Source organism: Pundamilia nyererei, unplaced genomic scaffold (assembly GCF_000239375.1).
Source record: "Pundamilia nyererei isolate P.nyererei 1_Seehausen unplaced genomic scaffold, PunNye1.0 scaffold00047, whole genome shotgun sequence".
In the NCBI taxonomy this organism is placed as follows: domain Eukaryota; kingdom Metazoa; phylum Chordata; class Actinopteri; order Cichliformes; family Cichlidae; genus Pundamilia; species Pundamilia nyererei.
Genome location: NW_005187448.1, coordinates 918,299 through 939,389, shown reverse-complemented (window position 1 = coordinate 939,389; position 21,091 = coordinate 918,299). Strand labels below are relative to the sequence as shown.

Genomic DNA, 21,091 nt, shown 5'->3' with positions numbered 1-21,091 from the left:
TTGGCTCTGTGTATGCATCCACTACTCACTCACACACACATGCACACTAGCCAGAGGAATACACTCACCCCAGGAATATCTCACCCTGGTGACCCTCTGTGCCCCGCACGCCCCGTTGCTTTGATTGATTTTCTATAAAGATTCATATTCTTGGCTCAATCTGAGAGGTGAAAGGCTTTCTTTCCCTAGTTTTCTCATCCATTGTTCTGTTTTTCTCCTTTCCCTTGTCTTTCTCTCCATCCCTACCCACGTGAATCTGTCTGTTTGTTTGAGTCTGCCAAAGGCTGATGTCATTGTCCACCAGCGTACTTCCAGTGCGTGAGATGAAATGAATGTTAGATATAATCCCACGGTTTTAATCCCGGCCACTCCCAATCCGCTGCCTGCACACACCGGACAGCCGGAGAAAAATCTTATGATCAGCACAGTTTTGTTTAACCGTGAAAGCACGCAGTGTTTGGAGAGGAGTGCGGGACACACAGTTGGGCCTCGAGCAGCCTTTAAAAATGATCTCACATTATTCAAAGATGCCCACCTGCTGTGCTCATAGAGAGAGGGAGAGAGAGAGAGAGATGAAAGATTATTTATTTCTCATGGGTGGGAGACAGTGAGTGAGCGAGCGAGCGAGTGGGAGGGAGGGCGGCAGTCAGAAGCAAGCAAACTAATTCTCAGACAGTCGTGCCAGAGCAGGAGCTGCAGTTCACCTCGCTGACTCTGTCGGTTTAAAAGCCATTTTAAGTGTTATTCAACCATTAATTTATTCCCAAGTAACAAGTAGGACGATACTTTCCATTTTGGACAGGGGGCTTCAAACACGCGCACCCGCACTTCTTCCGAGCCGCGACAACTCAAGGTAAGGCTTCAAACTTCAAATGACAAACGCGAATTAATTTCATGTCTCCGTATTGTATCCTGCGTGGCTGCTAGGAAGCAGTAATTAAATAAAAGATTAGATAAAAGAGACGCTTTCTTTCCTTTTCTCCTGGCGCGCTGCTTCTTCGGTTACTGCCGACGTGCGCGGTGCAGCCAGCGTGCGTAAAGCAGCTGCAGCGATAATCTCCAAAGTGGCAACCAGCAGGACTCATACAGTGTTACTGGCTTCTTCTCGCCCCATAATGAAAACAGAAGGAACAGGTTACATCTAACAAGTAACAACGACTTTTTTAAAGAGTAATAACAAACGACGGTGTTGGACGTTTGTAACTTGCTGCATTAAGTTTTCGTCCTCATGCTACTGAACCTTAAACAGTTCTACAACAAAAGTCTGGAAAATACGCTTAAGGAAAAGTGAGAGCGTTCAAAGCTCTTCGTCAGAGAGGTGTTTTACAAGTGCAGCTCATCCTGTTCACGCTCCCAGCACAGCAGCTGTATTAGTTTTGAGTAAAATGAAGAGACCCCCTTAGAAGAAAAACAACCTAAAACCTTCACATGTTCATCCTCACATCCTTTCTCTCTCTCTCTCTGCTAAACCGTATCCAGCTCTAGGTTTACCAGGTTTTTTCTTTTTCTAACCATGCATTTCTACACTTACTAAGTCAGCATTATGAGTTTTATGCTGAATCAAGGCGGCTGATTACGTTTAAAGTGGGCTTTTCAAATAAGTGATTATGCTCAAATGCTTTGAGAGTGACTGCAGAAATCATTTAATGTGGTGGCCAGTCACAGCCTTCACAGAGCACCACTTTTTCATAAAAGGGGCAGAAAATGCAAATGTACTGTTTGAATAATTGTATTCAAATATATTGAAACCGATAAAGAGTTTATTAAAGACACAATGGATAGTACATCATATTTAATTTTTTTTTTTTTTGAGGCCACCCCCTGCTGGCCTCATTAACTTCATTAATGTGAGCTCCTGCAGTTTGATAAAGTGGGCTGGAGCAGATCACGAGCAGTTGTCCAAGCATTTCACTACATATCGTACTGTGTATGACTGTGTACGTGACAAATACAATTTGAATTTGAATTTTGAATTTGGCAGAGTGGAGAAAACATGAGAGACATCCATGTATATGCTGCTACACTACTGCACCCCAGAGAGAGACAGGGTAAAAGAGGTTGCTGAGCTGAGAAAGCAAACACAGTGGCCAAGGAAAAAACTGTGGATGTTTACATATTCATCTCATTTGACTTGTAAGGGCTGCTGTGTATTTCCCAACACAGTTTCTTTTACTCTCTAGATTTAGCGCGCTTTGATTTTATGTAACAAGGCAAAAAATAACGTTTCAAGCATCACATCTCACACAGTTCACACCTGCATGCTGAGCTGTCAGCTTCACAATATGCACTGTCGGTATAGTTATATATATAGTTATAGTTATTTCTTTATTCATTCATCCTTCCAAGCCTTCATTTCACCACCCGCTGCTCTTTCATTTGTGGCCACTGTCCCTTAAACCTGTAAATTTTTTAATGCATCTCTTGAGACCTCGTTTAGAGTTTGTAGAGAAAAGCTCCAGCCTAAAGCACAAAAGGCTTTCACATCGCTTGTGAGTTTTGTCATTGTATTGTTCATCGTGAAAAGGCAGCCGTGCTCGGATTTAGCTGGACAAGCCAAAAAGCTGACAAGCCAACACTTCACGTTCCCAACCAAACAAAGGTGGTTTCACTGATACACGGGATGTGTGTAATCAGGTGTATCTGTGTGCATTTACTTTTTTTCGTTGTTGTTTTTTGTCAGTCACCAACCTGCTTTTTTGATAATGGAAGCTGCGGCTCAGGTTGTGCCCTGCATCCAGACAACAGCGAACGCTGCCTTTTAAAAGTCAGGTTTCATTTTGAAGCTTTTCACCCGGCGGACCTGTGACATGCAGTCAGAAATGTTTGCAGAACCAAGGACGACGAGTTGCGTATAAATCAGCTTACTGTAACATAAAAACTGAGATATAACATTTAGTCATGTGCAGTTTATGTGGCACGTAACTGTCGGGGACACAGTTTAAATCTGAGTGCTGACCTGCTTTACCTCCACTGAGCCTTTTTATAATTTGATCACGTTTGTTTGGCTGTGAGCTTCTTTTTTATCTTCAGAATATATGAAAGCGAGTATTTTTATGTTGTTTTTGAAATATTTTAGCATTTCTTCAATGAGAAACTGATTGTTTAAAATTGGTGCACTTTGCTGGTGGGTTATAAACAGTGTTACACAACACATACTGTATGTTTCGCTTCCTCTGCTTTACCTTGAACCAGAAGAAAGGATTGCTTGAAATACCGACACATCAGCCCAAGTATTTCTTTATGAAGTGAAAGGTTAAAGGAAATGTGCAACTAAAAAGGAAAATCCTTAAATATAGAAAAAGTAAATGTTGTTTATTAATAAGGGTGGAGAATGTTGGGGAGAGAGCGCCGCATATCCGGTTTTATCTGCCCCTGCAGGCAATTTTACAGATTTATGATTTCATCAATAGCTGACCTAATAGGTAGATGCTGGTGTATTGTGGGCATCAATATCCCATTATAAAGTAATGGTATGCCATAATAGTAGCTGATAACTGTGGATGCTGTAAACACCCTCTGATTCTGGTTGATTCTGAATGTTTCCCTCTGAGTCTGCTGCTCAGAACAGAGTCGCAGACTTTGGTGCAATCTGTAACGGCCATGTCCATGACCACAGAGCTTTTCCATCACGGCAGCCCTCACAGATTATATATGGTGGTTGCAGGAGATCCATCAACATGACTTTAAGGACCCTTCGTGTTCGCTCTCTGTCACTATATTTGGTAGGCAGTAATGATCCTTACGTGCCCCCGGGACTTGTTGTCATGAAGAATTTGGCAGTGTCTGTGGCAAACACCGGGCTACCGGAAAGTTGAATAGATAGAAAAAAGTTTGACAGCAAATAGTCAAATCAAAAACTTGTTTTTTTTCCTGCACACATGCTACCTATGTTACATAAGCATGAGCTTCAGGATAAACTGCACACACAGCATATGCTTGTGTTTTTTCTCCTTTACTGAGTTTGGTGCCAGAGGTTTCTAATGTCCTGCCATCCTTGCTCATCTTCTGCCATCCTGCTCTCTCATACTCCCATGTCATCTGCTCTCTGAGTCTGCAGCTGAGCCTTCTGTCCCTTGCTGAACTCTAAATGTCTGTCTGTCTAGTTATATATAGCATTACTAACATATGATAACGTGTCAAAAGTACATATTATAATATATGGCTAATGCAGCAGAATACAGGACTGGAAAATGAACCAGAAAAAAGCTTTTGGCCATTATGGAAAGTTACCTCTGAAAATTTTATAACTTATCCTGGAGTTTTACTGGTCAGCGTGAAGTTCGAGGGCAGGCTGCCTTGATTGACGGGTTTGCAGACACACAGAGTTCTAGGGAGAGAGAGACAGACTCTGTGCAAGGAACAAGTTTTGTTGCACTTGGCTGAACACGGCACAAAATATGTAAAAACAAAGAAAAAGATGTCAATTTGCTAAATATTTTCAATTTAATAAAATATGCAGCAGCAAACAAAACTACTAAAAAAGTGGTCTGTGTAATATAATACAGAAACATCAGTAGTGGTAGTAGCAGTTGTATCCAGTAGCCTAGCTTACTTTAGCCCCAAACAGGTCACCAAGCTGGACCTCTCTTCTGCATTTGTCACCTTTTAGAACAGTTTCAATGGGATTAGCTGACATATGCATATAACATGAACTTCTGTGTAATCAACCTATGCACAATGTTACTTCAGTTATCTAGTTTACTTCATGCTAATTAGCCTGTGCAATGTGCCCATGCTATAGATGTGGTTTGCTAACCAAGCTTGCCAGGTTCAACTAATAACCTAGCACCTCACCTTTTTATCCAGATATGGTAACTTAAGCCAACACTGCAGCTTCAGAATGCCCAATGTCTGATGCCATGGTGCAACCTGATATCACAGCAAAGCATTTAATAGACACACCAGTCCACCATGTCCATTTCACACTTTGCCTCTCCCAAACATGAAATGTACACACGTGCAGAAGAGACGCTTTATTTCAAGCCAACATGAAAATAATCACAGGAAAATGTTTAAACAGACATTATTAACACATTTACATATATGGACATATTAGCCGACTAGCTTATTCATTTCTCACAATTACCATGGACTGTACTTAATATGTTTTTAGCTCACTACCAGCTTCATGGCTTTACATATATTATCTCTCCTTGCTGGAAATACATCTTCTCCATGTTTTGGAGAGGCAAAGTGTGAAATGGACATGGTGGACCGGTGTTTCTTTTGCCGTGATACTGGGTTGCACGGTGACTGCATATTCTATTCATTTGTTAATGTACAGCTAACGCAGGCGATCCAAATGAAATGCCTGATGTTTCATCAGATGCAGTTCCCCTTGTGAGATTAATATTCTAGTTATTGTGCATGACAATTAATAAACTGATGCTCAAATAGACCAGACCACAAATTTCATCTGAATTTAAGTTCAGTTCATAAAAAGGTATGTAGTATATGCTGTACTAAAGTATATACAGTATTATATGATATAATAGGGCACTGTCTATACTAAAATCACAGATGTCATCTACAACCTGAGATCTGCTGCTGTCAACTGGATTGGATGGCTGAACATTTCTCAGAATATTTGTCCTTAACAGAGAAAGGCTTAATATTAATATTCCAACCTGTTGTTAACAAGTGGTAAGCTCAAGGCTGACAAATAAAGCCACTGTAGAAGTGCCAAAATCAGTTATTTTAATGGCCACTCGAGTGACTCCAATGACCCACGTCGTTGTAATGCCAAACTTCTGCATGTCCACGCAGCATTTTTACAGCCAGGTGCAAAAAATAGACTCATCTCTATAGTTAATTTCCCCTTTAGTAACAACTCTCTGTTGTTAATATTTTCTATAACCTATCCTGTGCAGTACTTAAAATTTGGTTTTGATTGACAGGTGTGCTGACACTGGCAGCTGTAGCTGAGCTGTCACCGCTACTGAACTGGACCTGTCAGCTGTGTTTGTGCTGCTGGCACCCTATGGAGGATTTTTATTTAAAGGAATTATCTCATAAATAATATGGTCTGCTATGAGATAAAGAAAGCGTTTATTTGGACTCCAGTGTCTGTGAGGGAGATTCTAGCATTTTCACATCTATAGGTTGTTTACTCTGGACCAAATCAGTTAAAGTTTGTAAACTTATAGCTTTTCCCAGTGATTTGGTTTCTTTTCACATAGAGAGGGAGAGTAGTTTGCCACTACGAACCATGTGAGAATGTTGAGTCTGCTCATTGGACAGATGTGTCTGGGTGGGAGCAGCAAACATAAATGCAGGAAAAAGCTGCTGTGGACTACTGGAGAAAATGAAGAATGAAGTTTACTTTACAGCTAGTTGCCAGCCTGTGCACACCTTTGCACATCTATAGTAGACATCCCAGAATACAAAGCATACGTGGCTATGGGATGTTCTTTATCTCAGAGCATACACCGTGCAGTTAGTTTGGATCGAGGTCAGATCACATTCACACCATAAACTTAGTAATTCTGGAGTTTATTTGCAGTTGTTTCAGGCCACATCTGTGCTTACTGTGTTCATATCTGCACAAATGAACCTCAGCAAGGGGGAAAACAAACCACAGTTGTAGAACTTTAATTATCAGCTAGACTATCTCAGCCTGTGTGACACAGTTTATGGATGTTACGTCTGTATCTTATATGTAATCTATGACTGTCAATCGATATGGCTGCTGCAGGTTGGAAAGGGAAGTGCTTGAAGTGGGAAGTGAGAAGCAGCTTCACCCAAACTTGCTGTCCGTCACATTGAATGGCAATGAGATATTTTTCTTGAAATCTGATTCCTTCCTAGCCAATAAAAGGGGGCAGTTATAAACAGCAGAACCGGGAGATGTCATTCTAAAAGAAACAAGCAAACAAACTGCTAACCTGCAAATGGAAGAAGCTGAGGCACTTTCTCTCCTTTCTCTTCTTTCGGCCGCTCCCTTTAGGGCTCACCAGAGCGGCTCATATGCCTCCATCTCACCCCGGCATCCTCTTCTGTTACACCAACTCTCTGCATTTTCTTCTGTTGTATCCCTTTTTCCTTCCTGCCTGCGAGTGCATTACTCAATATCCTCTGTCCAGTATCTTCTATCCCTCTGTGTATGTCCAAACCATCTCAGCCTTGCCTCTCAAACTTTGTCTCAACCTGAGCTGTCCCTCTGATATTCTCATTTTTAATGCTGTCCTTCATCCTCACTCCCAGTGGAGCTAAGAAACACATTGAATAGTTTTCAGTAGTCTGCTTGATCTTACTTAACTGTAGAAAATAAAAAATAAAGTGCCTGCTGTATAGATTGTCATGCTGTGCATTTGTAAATCAAACCCTGGGGAAAAAAAAAAAAAAGTGGATAAACTGCAGCCAAAATATTTATGCCAAAACCAAATCCTTGGCCCAGCAACGTGTTCGCCAAATCTGAGCCAAATTCCTCTGGAAATATCTAAAATGTCGATTCAGAGATAATAAAAGAGTTTCACCACAGTTTACCAATCCAAAACTCCAAGGAAGGAACAGCTGTGTTCCCCACATAAACAGACGCACCTACACACACACATACATGTGTTTTCCTCTCTGCAGTGGTAAAAAACATCAGAAAAACAGAGAAAACACAACATTTAAAACTCTGACTAAAAGAATCAATAAAATTCTACCAATGCGTCTGATACCTTCTGTCAACCTGTGCCAGCGTAACCCTGCAAAATCCTCACTGACTCATCAGGACAGAACGAGATGGATAAGCTCTCGTAAATGTGACCAATTTACTGCAATGTAAGATGAGCCGTGTTGCGCTGATGAAATTAAGTCCAAGGTTTACTTATAGAGAGGGTCAAACAGAGAAAGTGTATACTTCCTGAAATGTTACACAATAACACTGTAAATATGCTTTCTCATTACTCTGGTGTTTTATGCATGGTGTTGTTTTATGGCTTATATATGACTTCATTTCATTTTAATAAAGTCTATTCATTTTACCCAAGGCGATAGCAACACATCTAATCTACACTGCTTTCTTCTCAGTGTTTCAAAAGTTCGCTAAGAATTACCCTCAGTAAGAAAACACAGCATGTTTGCTGACCTTTCTCAAAGATATCTGACTTTTGCACTAAAATATACCAACTTGAAAAGACAAGCAAGAGACCCTCTCAAGGCTGGATGTTTGCAGGCAGCTTAATCATACAGATAAAAGGTGGTTTTTCTTCACTTTGTTGTGGGATACTTAATTAACCAGTATTCAAGGCCTTGTAATATGTGGAGAGAAACTATGAATTAGTAATGAGTTATCCAGTCCCCGGTGCTCTCCAGTGTTGGAGGGAAAAGAGAGAGAGGGATTTGAAGCGACAGGGAAAAAGGGGGGACATGGAAAGAAAAAGATAGATTAGAGCGAAGGGTAATACAGACAGAATGGAGACAGACAGAGAGAGTACTTCATTAGAGCGGCTTTCATTACAAGATCCTGTGTATATTGTCGTCTGCGTCTTCATCTGTCATTTTTCCATCTCCTCTTCCCCTCATTTCTTTTCTTTTTGCTTTTCCTAATATTTCCTTTCTCAGCTTCTCTTCGATCATCTTTCTCTTCAACCTCAGGCCTGCTCTCACTTTCCTCTGTCTCATATTTTCTCTACTTCTTCATATTTATCTATGTCATTACACTGCTGTGAGAAGAACTGCACCGGTCTTGTGGGACGAAGTGGGGAGACAATGAAACTCGTGTCGTTTTCCCTCCACCAAATAGCCCTCTGGAGGCCAAGCAGCAATCTCTAACATACATCATGTGGCCCAATTTTGCCTTATCTGAGCCCACTCACCTGTTCGTCGGGGTTTTACTCGTGCTAGTGAAGACTGAACAGAGCTAAAACCGGGGCCCAACATTTTCTTTGAGTTCAGCAAAAAAAGAGTCAAAACTGGGCTAGAATCTGGGCCAGCAAACGGGCACAGATCAGAAAATGACACAAAGGGTGCAAATGGAAAACAGAAAGTTCCCCACCTCACCGACTGTAGTCCTTCACCGCTGTAAAGATGAGACTATAAAGAAAATCCAGAAGCACCATCAAACTTTCCCATAAGTGTCATTTACTACTTCCTCGTCATCATAAGGAACACTCATTTATTGCTTGCCCTATTTGGGATTCATCACTTGTTCTTCCTTCACCAGCCCTGTCTGCATCACCCCTTATGTAACACCCCAAGCTGTCGTAACGATGGATCCAACAAGCCACTGCATCATCAGGCCTTCAACTGTTGCTCCCCATCTGATCGTAATGATGGCTGCCAGTGCTACTACCCCTCACATCCTGGTAACTGTCCCCCTGAATAGCACTATAGCTCGAGCAGGCTAAGGACAGCTGCAGCACAGCACATTTTAATTGAAAACAATTATGTTAGGGACTTTGAACCAGAGGGAACGGTTGGCGTAGAGGGAGACAGATGCAGGCAATTAAGCATACTGGGAAAATAAGGTAAATTTGAAGTGCTGATTTCATTACACCAGAGGGGACACACTGAGTGTCTCCACTTTCTGCACTGTGGCCGAATGCATGGATGCATGTAATGTGTAGTGTTTAGTTTCAAGGCAGCTTCAAGAAGAATTACAAATAAAGAAATTAGGAATCGCTTTTGGATCGTTCAGCAGCCGACAGACAACTACGGGCACGGTGGGATGGTGGGGGGAGTTCAGAACTGATCCAGATTTATTGGCTCAGCTGGCCATAAAAGAGGGTTTATCCTCACATTGCATTATGCAAGCCAAAGTCTCTGCTAGCTACAGGTGAAAGATGACTGCTCGGCAGACGCAGATTCTCCCAGTATCTCGCTCCTCCTCCCTCCTCTCTCTTCTCTATATTGCCCTCTCTTAGGATGGATGAGTTTAATACTGAGATGGTTAGAAACAGAGGCAGATTTCCTCAGTGAAGTTCATTCTTTATATTCTGAATGACTCATGGGATGAAAATCAAGCCTTCTCCTCATCCTCTTGTCACCCAACCATATCTCCTTCCTTTCCTTACCCTTTGGCTTTTACTTTTTCTTGGCTTCCCCTCTTTGTTGTCTGTGCTCATGCTATGCTCTCTCACTCTGCTCCATTACAGAGGCTCCCCGGTGATTACTTTAATGCATCTAGCCTTCAGTAAGAGACACTCAGATTTTGAAAGGTATTGATGGTAACAGATATGCCTGGCCTTAAAATCTTCTACTCATTCCTTTCACATATTCACTCGCTTTAAGCAGGTGCATCTACATGATTTACAATCCAAGCTTGGAAGTATTTTTCTATCCTAGACAGGATGGAAAAATACTTATAGAATTGTTGTTTTTGTAATTATTATGTTGGAAAATCCAGTTTAAAGGTTAGTGTGAAATAGAGCACATTGGTGCTTTGTTTGTGCCAATGATACACAACCGAGCTCATCAAAGAAAATGTCGTTTATATTAATGATACATTGGCAAGATCCTGCTTCCAGCTATTTATCTCCACTCTGTCCTTATCCAGAGAGAAAGCACTGTTAGTGCTCTTGTTATGTAAAACTGAAAAAAAGAGAAAAGTGTATATAGTCTAATGGCTGAATAATTGAACATGTCAGTATGCATGCTGCATAATCCATTCACAAAATTGAAAACCCTCACAAATATTGACAAGTGGTCTCTTGCTTGCCTTTAAAGAGACATGGCACTGAGCGAAGAAACAAGTAGCTGCGGGGGAGCAGGAGATAACTATTGCAGTCTGGCTCATCAAAAACACAGCAATAGCAAGAAAAATGGTGAGAAAGCAGCTAAATTGGAGAAAAGCTAGAGCATACTCTGCCTTTGCTCTGACCTGGTTCCAGTTAATCCGCCTACTTTACAAGATGAACATTACCTCCTCACTGTATTTATAGAGCCTGTGTGTGTGTGTTTAAGCTGTGGGTATGTGAATGTGATTCTTTTGTTCTAGGTGTGTCCATGATTGTAGAGTAAATGAATTCACTCTACATTCATGGAAAGTCTGTTTAATTTTGGGGCAGCAGGTCTGACGGGGAAAAAGACCCACCGTGTAGTCACTGCTTGCTTCCTTAATGCTGAGTTTCTATAGTTGTTAAATACCTCCTCCAACAAATTTCTTTAATTAACAGAATTAAAGTTTCTGTTCAAATGCAATGTGAGAAACTAACACTGGCTGAAGACCCTTCCTGGGCCTTCTTATACAACAGCTTATTTGTTATCCTTTTCTCAGACAAAGGTAGAACTTGATGGAACAATCGAACTTGATCCTGAAGCAGCCTGACGGTCTTTCCAGTTAGAGCCAAGGAGATGGTTCAGTCAGCACTTGTTCTTTTTTCCTTCTCATCCATGTCACATGTTTGTGTTGCAGATGTCAATAAAGGTGCGGTCATGGTGCTTATATATATAGTTAGCTCTGATGAGGAGGATCAAGGGTATTTGTTTTAAGTGGTAAAATATGGCAATGCATGAGTGCCAGCTAAAGACAGACTTGGTGTATTTCCCAGGAAAAGAAGTCAGTCTGGTATAAGTTCATTTTCTAGCTATAAGCAAGAAAGTCCAGGCGAGGAGGAAGAGATCCAGAGTATTCAGGGGTCAGGGCAGCAAGTGCTATTCAATAAACGGAAATAGCACATTCATGTTAGGCTATTATTATGTGTCTTATTCCCATGCAGTACCTCCCTAGAGCAGAATATAGGATTCACCCACCTGTCAAATTCCACTTTAACTTTTAGCTCCCATAATAACCACTGTTATCCAGAGATGTCGTTGTTTCTGTTAGCTTTAAACAAAAGGATATGTAAAGAGGGAAGGAATGCTCTTAGACTTGATGGCTTGATTTCCATCATGTGTATACTTTAAAGGAGATTTGTCCCCCAACACAGCATCTAGTTTTAAAGCCATGACACCTTACATGCCAAACTGAGCCTCTTCTCAAACTATCAGCTGAATAAAGGTGCCCTCACTGAAAGACAACTCACAAAACTGGATCGTAGTAAAATGATTCAAATACTAGCAGTGTCGTCATCACAGGTAGGCTATTTTCATTCTGTGGTCCAACTGTTTTGCTTGCTGGCGAGTGCCAGGCTGTCCCCGTGGCCTTCACGAGGTGTTATGATTTTATTTTCAGTTTGTTTGTACTGCTGCCTGTAAGAGTGAATTAATGTAATGGTAATCGTTGCCAATTTCAGCAAAATAATACAGTACCTAAGTCTTTATGCCACCACAATGTTTCTGGCTGCGCTACAGCTGGCAAACGAAGTATGACGCTTTCAAAGCTCAGTTTTGGCAACTTAAAGCACTTCGTTTAGATGGATCATGAAATGATTATTGTTCTGAAACAACATAAGTTACAGCTCAGGCTGATGACAATTACATTCATTTTTTTTTGTCCAGAACAAGGCAACAGACCAATATATTGACTCTTCCATGCCAGGAGTTAGATTATTCTTTGAATTCAGCTGTTTTCAGTCCCGTTGCCACATGTGTATGAAATTAAACACCGAGCCACGCAGGCTGCTTTTACAAACATTTTTGCTATAGAATGACTTGCTCTGAAAAGCTCACAGAGTTTGAGTATGGTATTGTAATACGATCCCACTTTTGCAGCCAGTCAGTTTGTGAAATGTCTTTTAGATATTTCGTGATCTGTAAGCGGTAGAATTGGAAATGTTTAGGAACCACAGCAGCTCAGCAAGTGGCAGTTTGTGTAAGGTTGTAGAGCGGGGTTGCCAGCTGCAGTGCTACAAACCTCCTCTGGCATTAACATCAGCACAAAGACTCTCATGGCTAAGCAGCTCCTGTATGTGTGTTTTTGTCCATATAGTGTACATTGCAAGTGTATCTTACTCAAATCCCAAAACAAGACATGTTGCTTTTATAATATTTTATAATCATATATAATATCTTGTGGCAAGGATGGCAGTGACCTGGACCTTTGAACACCAAAAATCATTCCGTTCATGTCAATATTTGTGTCCAAAATGCTTTAAGGTATTCCTAAAGAATCCATGAGAAGGACACTTACATTCTGAGAGATGGATGGACTGACACTACACAGCTTTCAGCCATGGCTGCTGCAATCACAGAGACTTGCCAATAAACCTGATCCGAAAAGCAATTCCTCTGACATATTCGACCAAACACATATATAATTCCCAGTTTCCTAAAGCTGTATGTTGAGACAGGGAACCTCAGTGTGTGAACTGCGGTTGTATTTGCACTTTTGTCTCCCTGAGAAAATAGTGCCAGTGAAAACACAAAGAGCTCATGATTATTTAACTGGAAGTTGTTTTCTCCACAAAAACTATCATCTAGCAGCAAATTTCTACATGAAGTTACCTCCAGTAAGCTCGACAGGTATACTGATGCTATAAGGTGTGAGCAGGACCCACTCACTGTTTAAAAATAGAGAAGGCCCTGACAGTCCTACACAAAGCTTCACAGCCGAGACCTCTGTTGAAATGGTCTCCAGCCTTATGACTCTTATCCAAAACTTCAATCACTGCTCCCTTCTCCTCCTCTTCTCTGCTCCTCCTCCCCTTTCTTCCTCTCCTTTCTCTCTCTCGGGGGAGGGGATTTTGCTTCTATAAGTCTTTTATCGCACTGAATATTTCACAAAAGTGTTTTTCTTTTCTCCTCCTTGCACACATACGCACATTCCTGACTTTCTCACGGAAGAGTTCTCGCTTTGACTCCCTCACACTTTTCACATCTGTCATCTTCCATGTTTGCCTCCATCCTTCATTCTTCCTTTTTCTTGTCATCTTTATCACAGTCGTGTTTTATCCCCCGAATGCTAGTGTAGCACGAATGTTTATTCTTTTTTCCCACTAGAGTTCTTTCCTTCTCGCTTCCTTTCGCACTCAATTAACCCTCTTTGCTTCTTCCTCCCTCATTTCAACAAACATCTCCTTCAGGTACTTTATAACATCTTTTCTGACTATTCCAGGAATGCATTTGAATATATGGGCCTTAAAAGGATTTAGCACCTTGTGGTCAATACATTCTTCTGTTTGGCATCTATACCAGCTTCCTGCTTCATTTATTTATAACGTATGCTTACATGGATAAAGCGAATAGTGCATCTGGTTGAGTTAATTCAGTTCTACGGCTGGAAATGAGTTGCAATATGTTTGGCTAAACTTGAATTATTAATTCCCTAGTTCAAAAGAATCCTTTTAAACAGGATTGGCTGCGTACGTCACTGCTACAGGAAACCAGCAGCCAGCTTCATTTGGTCTCCACACCGGTACCATTTTGACTCTGGTAACTTGTACAGCACGTTATGAGCACCTTTGCACTTTGTTGAATGCACTTTAACTAGAACTTTAATTGGCACCGCACTTTAAGCATAGATTTGCACACCTACAACCATTTGCACACAAGAAGTTCAATTATTTATTGGATGTGTATTGAGTATTTTAATCATTAGCAGGTAGCCTTTTGTTCCAGGACCTGCACAGCTGCTCCTCATTAAGAAGTGTGGCGGTTCCCTGTGAGGAGAAAAGAATCGTTACCAGGAGCAAATACAGTCTGCTGTTGTCTCTCTGGGGAATATTTATGTGTAAAGAAGTTTCTTGCTGAGATGTGATTACTCACCTGTCTTTTTGGTGTCCTGTCCAGGCTGTTTGACCAAATTAAACCTTTTAAAGGTTGCAGAGAGGCCATGAGTTAAGAGAGTGTGGGGAACGTCTGTACATGGGTTTTTGGTGTTTTTGGTGTAAGGTTAAGAAAAAAAATATGTAATTGTTAATAAATAGTAGTAAAATATATACATTTATTTAAGAGAGTGCTTGTTGTATATAGATGGTGTAATGTTGGAATTTGGTAAACTCACCTGTGAGTAAATAATGGTTTCGTCCTTTAATAGCTGGCTGCCATTTGTCATTAGACAGAGTGTGGTTTGTGCTGCTGTTGGAAGGCTTGAGCTGTCATTAATAGTCCATGGAGTTGTGTCATATGTGGACAAATAACCCTCTCTTGCCTCAGTTCAATTGGGGCGAACGTGGCTCACGTGGTGTTGGGAAGCACATCTGTAACCGGAAGGTTGCTGGTTCAATCCCCGGGCTCTCTGTCCTGGTCGATGTGTCCTTGGGCAAGACACTTTACCCTACTGGTGTTGGCCAGTAGGGTACTCACCTCCCTTTGGAAGAAGAACAGAACAGAACCAGGCTCAGGGAGGGGCGGGGCCATCTGCTGTGATTGGTTGGGGTGAGAGAAGGAAGACGGGATAGAAGATGTGCTGTGGAAGAGAGACAGAGGTTAATAACAAGTATGACTCAATGCAGAGAGGTGTACTAACATACAGTGAGTGAGGAAGGTGACTGAAGAAGAAATACTCAGTGCATCATGGGAGTCCCCCACCAGTCTACACCTATTGCAGCATAACTAAGTAAGGATTCAGGGTCACCTGAATCCTCAGCCTTCATCTACACTGTAAATCTAACCACTAAAGACGGCCTTGTGACAGGTCTGCAGAAGTAGTCTATTTTACACCATTTGTGTCTGTTTGTCTCATCAATTCAGGCCTCATTGTTTTGTGTGCTTTTTCTGTCTTGAAAATAAGAAATTAAAGTTTGTGAATAATTTCAGTAAAGGCTCTTATCCAATACCAGAGTACAATCACTTCTCAAAATTTTCCAAAATTAATTTGGAGGCATCTCAAATGGATCGCTGTCATTCTGACCACAATAGCCCGCCTCCCATTTCCCTCTCTATCTTTTCCTTCCCATTCATCGTCATCCGCTCCTGATTGTGGTGACAAGCGTACAAGTCAGACATTATGTTGAATACAATGTATATCCAGATTTTCAAATGAAATCCCATTAGAGGATGTGGTTAATATTTCATACAGATGCACAAAGCTAAGAATGTAGCCTGCATTAGCCTCAAGCTAATTCTACCAGTCATCACTTACTGTGAATCCTATGAACAAGTTGAAGCTTAAAAGGTACAATAAAAGTCTGCCAGCCTGAGAGACACTGCTTTTTAAAAAATCTATTTCAGTCTATTATATCCTTACATGACTTGGGAAGATATGCAGTAACAGAAGAAAAAATGTGCCAGGCAGCAACACAATACAAAATAAAATGAATGTAATAAATTTACAGACAAATTCTGTAGAACCTTTTTATTATGTGTGTGTGTGTATATAAATATATATATATACATGGCTGATGTGGTCTAACTATGAGTGCAATACAAGTACAAAAGTGCTGGTTCTCTGACCTGTGTCTGTGTGTGTGGGGAGGAGCCATCTGTGTGCAGTTACGTATCTGTCCTGAATATATGCCCAAACTGGATCATGCTAGCAGCCATATATCATCCTCATCATCCTCTCCCTTGCTGCCTCTTATTTCTCTTTTTTTCCCATCTTGATTATCTTTTTTTATCTCATCGCTTAACCCCTGTCTCACCCACTTAAACCTTGAGACCAAGCAACCGCAAGTCTTGTGCTTGTCCAAGTCACACACAGACATGCACGCGTGCAAGTGGTTGTGCATTTGCATTCAGATGGTACATAATAGGTGCCTCTATTATAGCAAAGGTATGGTGTTTGGTTTCTGCTTAAACTCATTTCTGATATAATATTTTCATATCATCACATCACAAATCGGCTATCACCATTTCCATTTGCAAAAAATAATAAATAAATTTAAAATGTAACAGCTGCATCCTTTGTCCTTTTAATTATAAATGCCCCTTGTTTCGAATTGAATTATGTAGCTATGCGTGCTTGTGTGAGGGATAAGCCTTCGGGATGCAGATTACTGCAGAAGTGGAGAAATGTTACGGCCACCTCGCACAAACTAAGAATCTGAAAACTCACAGACAACCCATGGGAAGATAATGAGAAGCCAAATTTGGCTGAGAGGAAAAGCTGAACAGATTGTTTCAGGTTAACATGCACTGGAATATTCAGAAATGTGAGGCTTAACATACCATCAACTGTATTATTTAGCAAAAATAAATAAATAAAAGGCTACTGTAATGAAAGTAAGCGCCCATCTACAGCCACAAGATGTTTTGTTCCTGTCTAATAACTGATGAAATGAAGTCACCATAATAGAGCGCTGCTTGGAACCTTTTTTTAAAAACATCTTGCAGTCGATCCAGGAGTTACAGCTCACGACAGGCTGTATTTCATATTCCCTGCTGAAGTTTTTATTGATCGAGGTTTGGCTCAAAACAGTCAAGAAGAATCTTTGGATAACTGTATGAGACACACGGGCTATTTTGATGCACAACAGCAAAGTGACCTTCTGTTCTTGGTCGTACAGGCACATTTACTTCAATCTATCACTATCTGGCATCATAGTCAGTAGACATGCAACACGTGATGTAAACAGAGGAGGAGAAAGCGAGGGGAGTGAGCAAAAGGAGTCAGTTGCTTTGATGAAAATTAGCAGAACAGCCGGGTCGGGAAAACCAGCAAGAAATGTTTGTTTTTTCATTCGATTTTGTGCACATCTTTACGTGTCTCTTTTACTGTGTCTTAGTTTGTTTACTGTATGTGTGCATTGTGTGTGGGTGTGTATGTGCGCGTGTGTGCCTGCAAAGCGAGGTGTGGATTGAGCCTCTCATTTGAAGTCCAGGTTTTTGGAGAGGCACTCTGTGCGGTGCGTCCAAAGGCCATGTTTGGTCACAAAAGGAATGAATTAATGCAGTCGTGATCAATGGAGATACCCACAAAAACATTAACGTCCGCACTGACACATACACCGATGGATGCTGGGAAAGAAGGTTTTGCAGTTTAATTTATTCACCTGAGAATAATAACAAGTCCAGTGGCAAAGTACGTGTGCATGTGTGTTTCTTTTGTGTGTCTGAGTGCGTGTAGGTGGTGTTTGGGTAGGTACATTTGTGGTTCTGTATGTGTTGTCAAAGACTGAAGAGGGATTTGTGTGTGTGTGTGTGTGTGTGTGTGTGTGTGTGTGTGTGTGTGTGTGTGTCAGCTCTCTCTCCACATAAGCATCTCTTGAGCATCTGAAAGTGGATTAAGTGTAACCAAAAGTGCCCCAAACACACGCAGAGAATTCACGTTGGTTGATAAAAGTTGCATCAGCTCATGGCCCTAGAGGGAGCTGCGTTTTGACACATTGTGTATTTTTTAGAGGAAAACCACTTGACAGAGGTTGTTGCTCCTCCCTGGTGACCCAGTCACAAATACACATGTACAGTACACACTTGCACGCTGCCTAAAAGATCGTCACGTAAGCTTCCTGCATGTCTTCCTATGAGTATTACGGCATCCCTTCATGATCCCAAACTCATGAAACATATCCTCTCTCTGTCCTTTTGGCTTGATCGAGCATTTCATGTCGACACGGTGTGACGGGGTGAGGAGCTGACAGGCGACGTTTAATTCTTGGTTCTGTGTTTGGCACTGGAGCATTTTGCAAATGTTTCCTAGCAGGGAAGCGTGAACATTAAGTGTGTGATTCCACACTGGCATGCATTACTGAAACCCTTAATAAAACATTTTGGCTTGTTGTTGATTTTTCATTTCTGTAATTGCTGTTCTGAGGTTATTGCTCTGACAAAGATACAGACACAGCACAATCAAGAGGAAGCGTTGTATAGTAGCTCCAATTAATAACACACTTGAAGAATGTGTCACACACTTTTATTGTTACATTGTAAGCTCTGATTAATGCTGGAAAACACAGAAGTGAAGTTCAACAAGCCACTTGGTCTCAACAGAGACTCTGACTCTGATTTGGTTTTTGTGTCGATGCGTTTTAGTGAGTGCACAAATGTAATAAACTGATGATAAAATGCTTGATGCCCCAAGAGTGCTGCCGGCCGAGCTTTGGTAATGGTTGATGTTTTTCATTTGTGCAGATGTCCTATTGTAGAATCAGAAAATTTACTGACAAAATAAGAGCAGACAAATGGAGCCCACAGCTTCTAAACATTGCTTGTAATGCTCTTGTGTTAATGTCAGGCTGACAGAATTACAATTACAAATCAGTGTTGTCTGAAAGGTCCTTTTCCCTGTGTTCATTATAGTGTAAGGCTGGCAGTTTCCAAGCACTAATCCCCACATGGGTGAGCATTTTTAGACATCTTGACTTCCTGGGAAAGAAATACGAGATTAGTGGGGGAAAAAGGCCAAAATTCTCAGAAAAATAATTAAACATTTGACTTGATTTCATACAACCAACACCTGCCCCTGGAAAGAAGGCTATTGCATTTCACTTCTGGTGATGAGTCAGATAGTTACTGATTATTTGGGAAAGTCAAGAATTTCAGTCCATTATAATACCGGTTAAATATACGCCGGTTTAAGCAGCCAAGAAACAGATCTACATTGAGGTGGCTCAGGCATATGACTAGGATGCCTCCTGGATGCCTGATATGTGAGTCGTTCCCATGGGCAGGAGGTTCATGGCAGAACCAGTAGACACTGGAGAGGTTAATTCTTTCAGTTTGCTTGGGAACACCTCACCTCAGTGTTTCCCTGGAATGGCTGGTGGAGGTAATTCTGCTTTAGCAGAAAAAGATGGATGGATGGATAAAATGGTACTATAATGTACACCTATTACAACACACAGTTTAAGGTTCACATATAACTTATACTCAACATCCTTATCAATGACACAAAACCTTAGGTGAACCCTTTAATACAGGGGTGGGCAACTCCAGGCCTCGAGGGCCGGTGTCCTGCAGGTTTTAGATCTTGAGGCCGATCGTGGCTCAAGAGTCGCGAGTTCGTCTTGTAATCGGAAGGTTGCCGGTTCGAGCCCCGGCTCGGACAGTCTCGGCCGTTGTGTCCTTGGGAAAGACACTTCACCCGTTGCCTACTGGTGGTGGTCAGAGGGCCCGGTGGTGCCAGTGTCCGGCAGCCTCGCCTCTGTCAGTGCGCCCCAGGGTGGCTGTGGCTACAATGTAGCTGCCATCACCAGTGTGTGAATGTGTGGATGGCTGGATGTGTGAAGCGCTTTGGGGTCCATGGGGACTAGTAAATACAAGCCATTTACCATTTACCCTGGGTCAGCACACCTGAATCACATGATTAGTTCATTACCAGGCCTCTGGAGAACTACAAGACATGGTGAGGAGGTCATTTAGTCATTTGAATCAGCTGTGTTGGATCAAGGACACATCTAAAACCTGCAGGACACCGGCCCTGGAGGTCTGGAGTTGCCCACCTTGTCATATTTGCATCTTTGCGAAACAGTATCCAAAGATTAAACACGTAGGATTTTTTGAATGTAGCATTTGTTTTGACCTTGGTCACAGCAAACAGCTGAGCAATCGATTAGGGTAACCAAATGTCAAGCAAAGTACAAGATGCACCACCAAGTTGTTTGCCAGCTAAACTAACAGTTGGTCTGTCAGCTGGTCCTCCGACTTGATCGACACTGAAATGTTTCAACAGCTATCGATGTCCATGAGATCTTTTACAGACATTTGCAGTTCAGAAAAACTGACTCATGCACATAATGTAAATGTTATAATGTTAAAATCCATAGAAAACACGTCACGGCAGCGTTTATGCATTCAGCTCAAATCTAGACACGTTACCTTTAAACTTTGTTTACCGTATTTCTGAACAGCAGTGATTTTATTAACTCCAGCTCCCAATTTTCCCGTTACCATCAGGCCTTCGGGTTTTCTTTAACAAGATTAGCAACGTTTTTGCATCGTAATACTTGTATTTATATAAAGAGGAAGGCATTAAAACAGACAAGGCAACACAACATGAATAAAACCACAATTTGGAGTGAATGAATAGAGGGCGAGGGAGAGCGAACGGGGGAGGTGGGGGCTCAGGCTTTTGTTGGTATAAATGTATTTTTTACAGTTCCTCTTTTATGAGAGAGAAGAAACTATAAACGTGTAAATGCACCAACATGTTTTATGCAATAGATTTGCATAATATATTCATGAAGTCTACTTTTTCACTTGCTTATGATCCTCTACTCACCTCCCTTTTACTCTGTCTCGCTCTCACTTACTGTCATGTGGAGCTCTGTTGTGATTTTCCATTCCGCTCTGGAGGAAGTGCTCGCTCCTCGTCTGTGTGTGATTTTGTATGCCACAGTATGTGTCCGACTCATGGATGAAGTCAGTTTTTGTCAGAAAGTTACTTACACAAACACACTCAGAAAAA

At 41.4% G+C, this 21,091-nt stretch overlaps 1 protein-coding gene across 3 annotated transcripts in view; it reads left to right on the top strand.

The window, feature by feature from the left end:
• The window catches only part of camkvl (CaM kinase-like vesicle-associated, like), a 51,708-nt gene that overhangs the window by 11,339 nt on the left and 19,278 nt on the right, over window positions 1–21,091 (top strand). For 2 of the 3 annotated variants that reach the window (XM_005732491.2, XM_005732489.2), the window contains exon 1: window positions 594–853. The exons of the other annotated variant lie outside the window; for it this stretch is intronic. The gene's annotated coding sequence lies outside the window, so the exon portion shown is untranslated. Of the gene's footprint in view, window positions 1–593; window positions 854–21,091 lie in introns of those variants that run through there. 3 annotated transcript variants of the gene reach the window in all.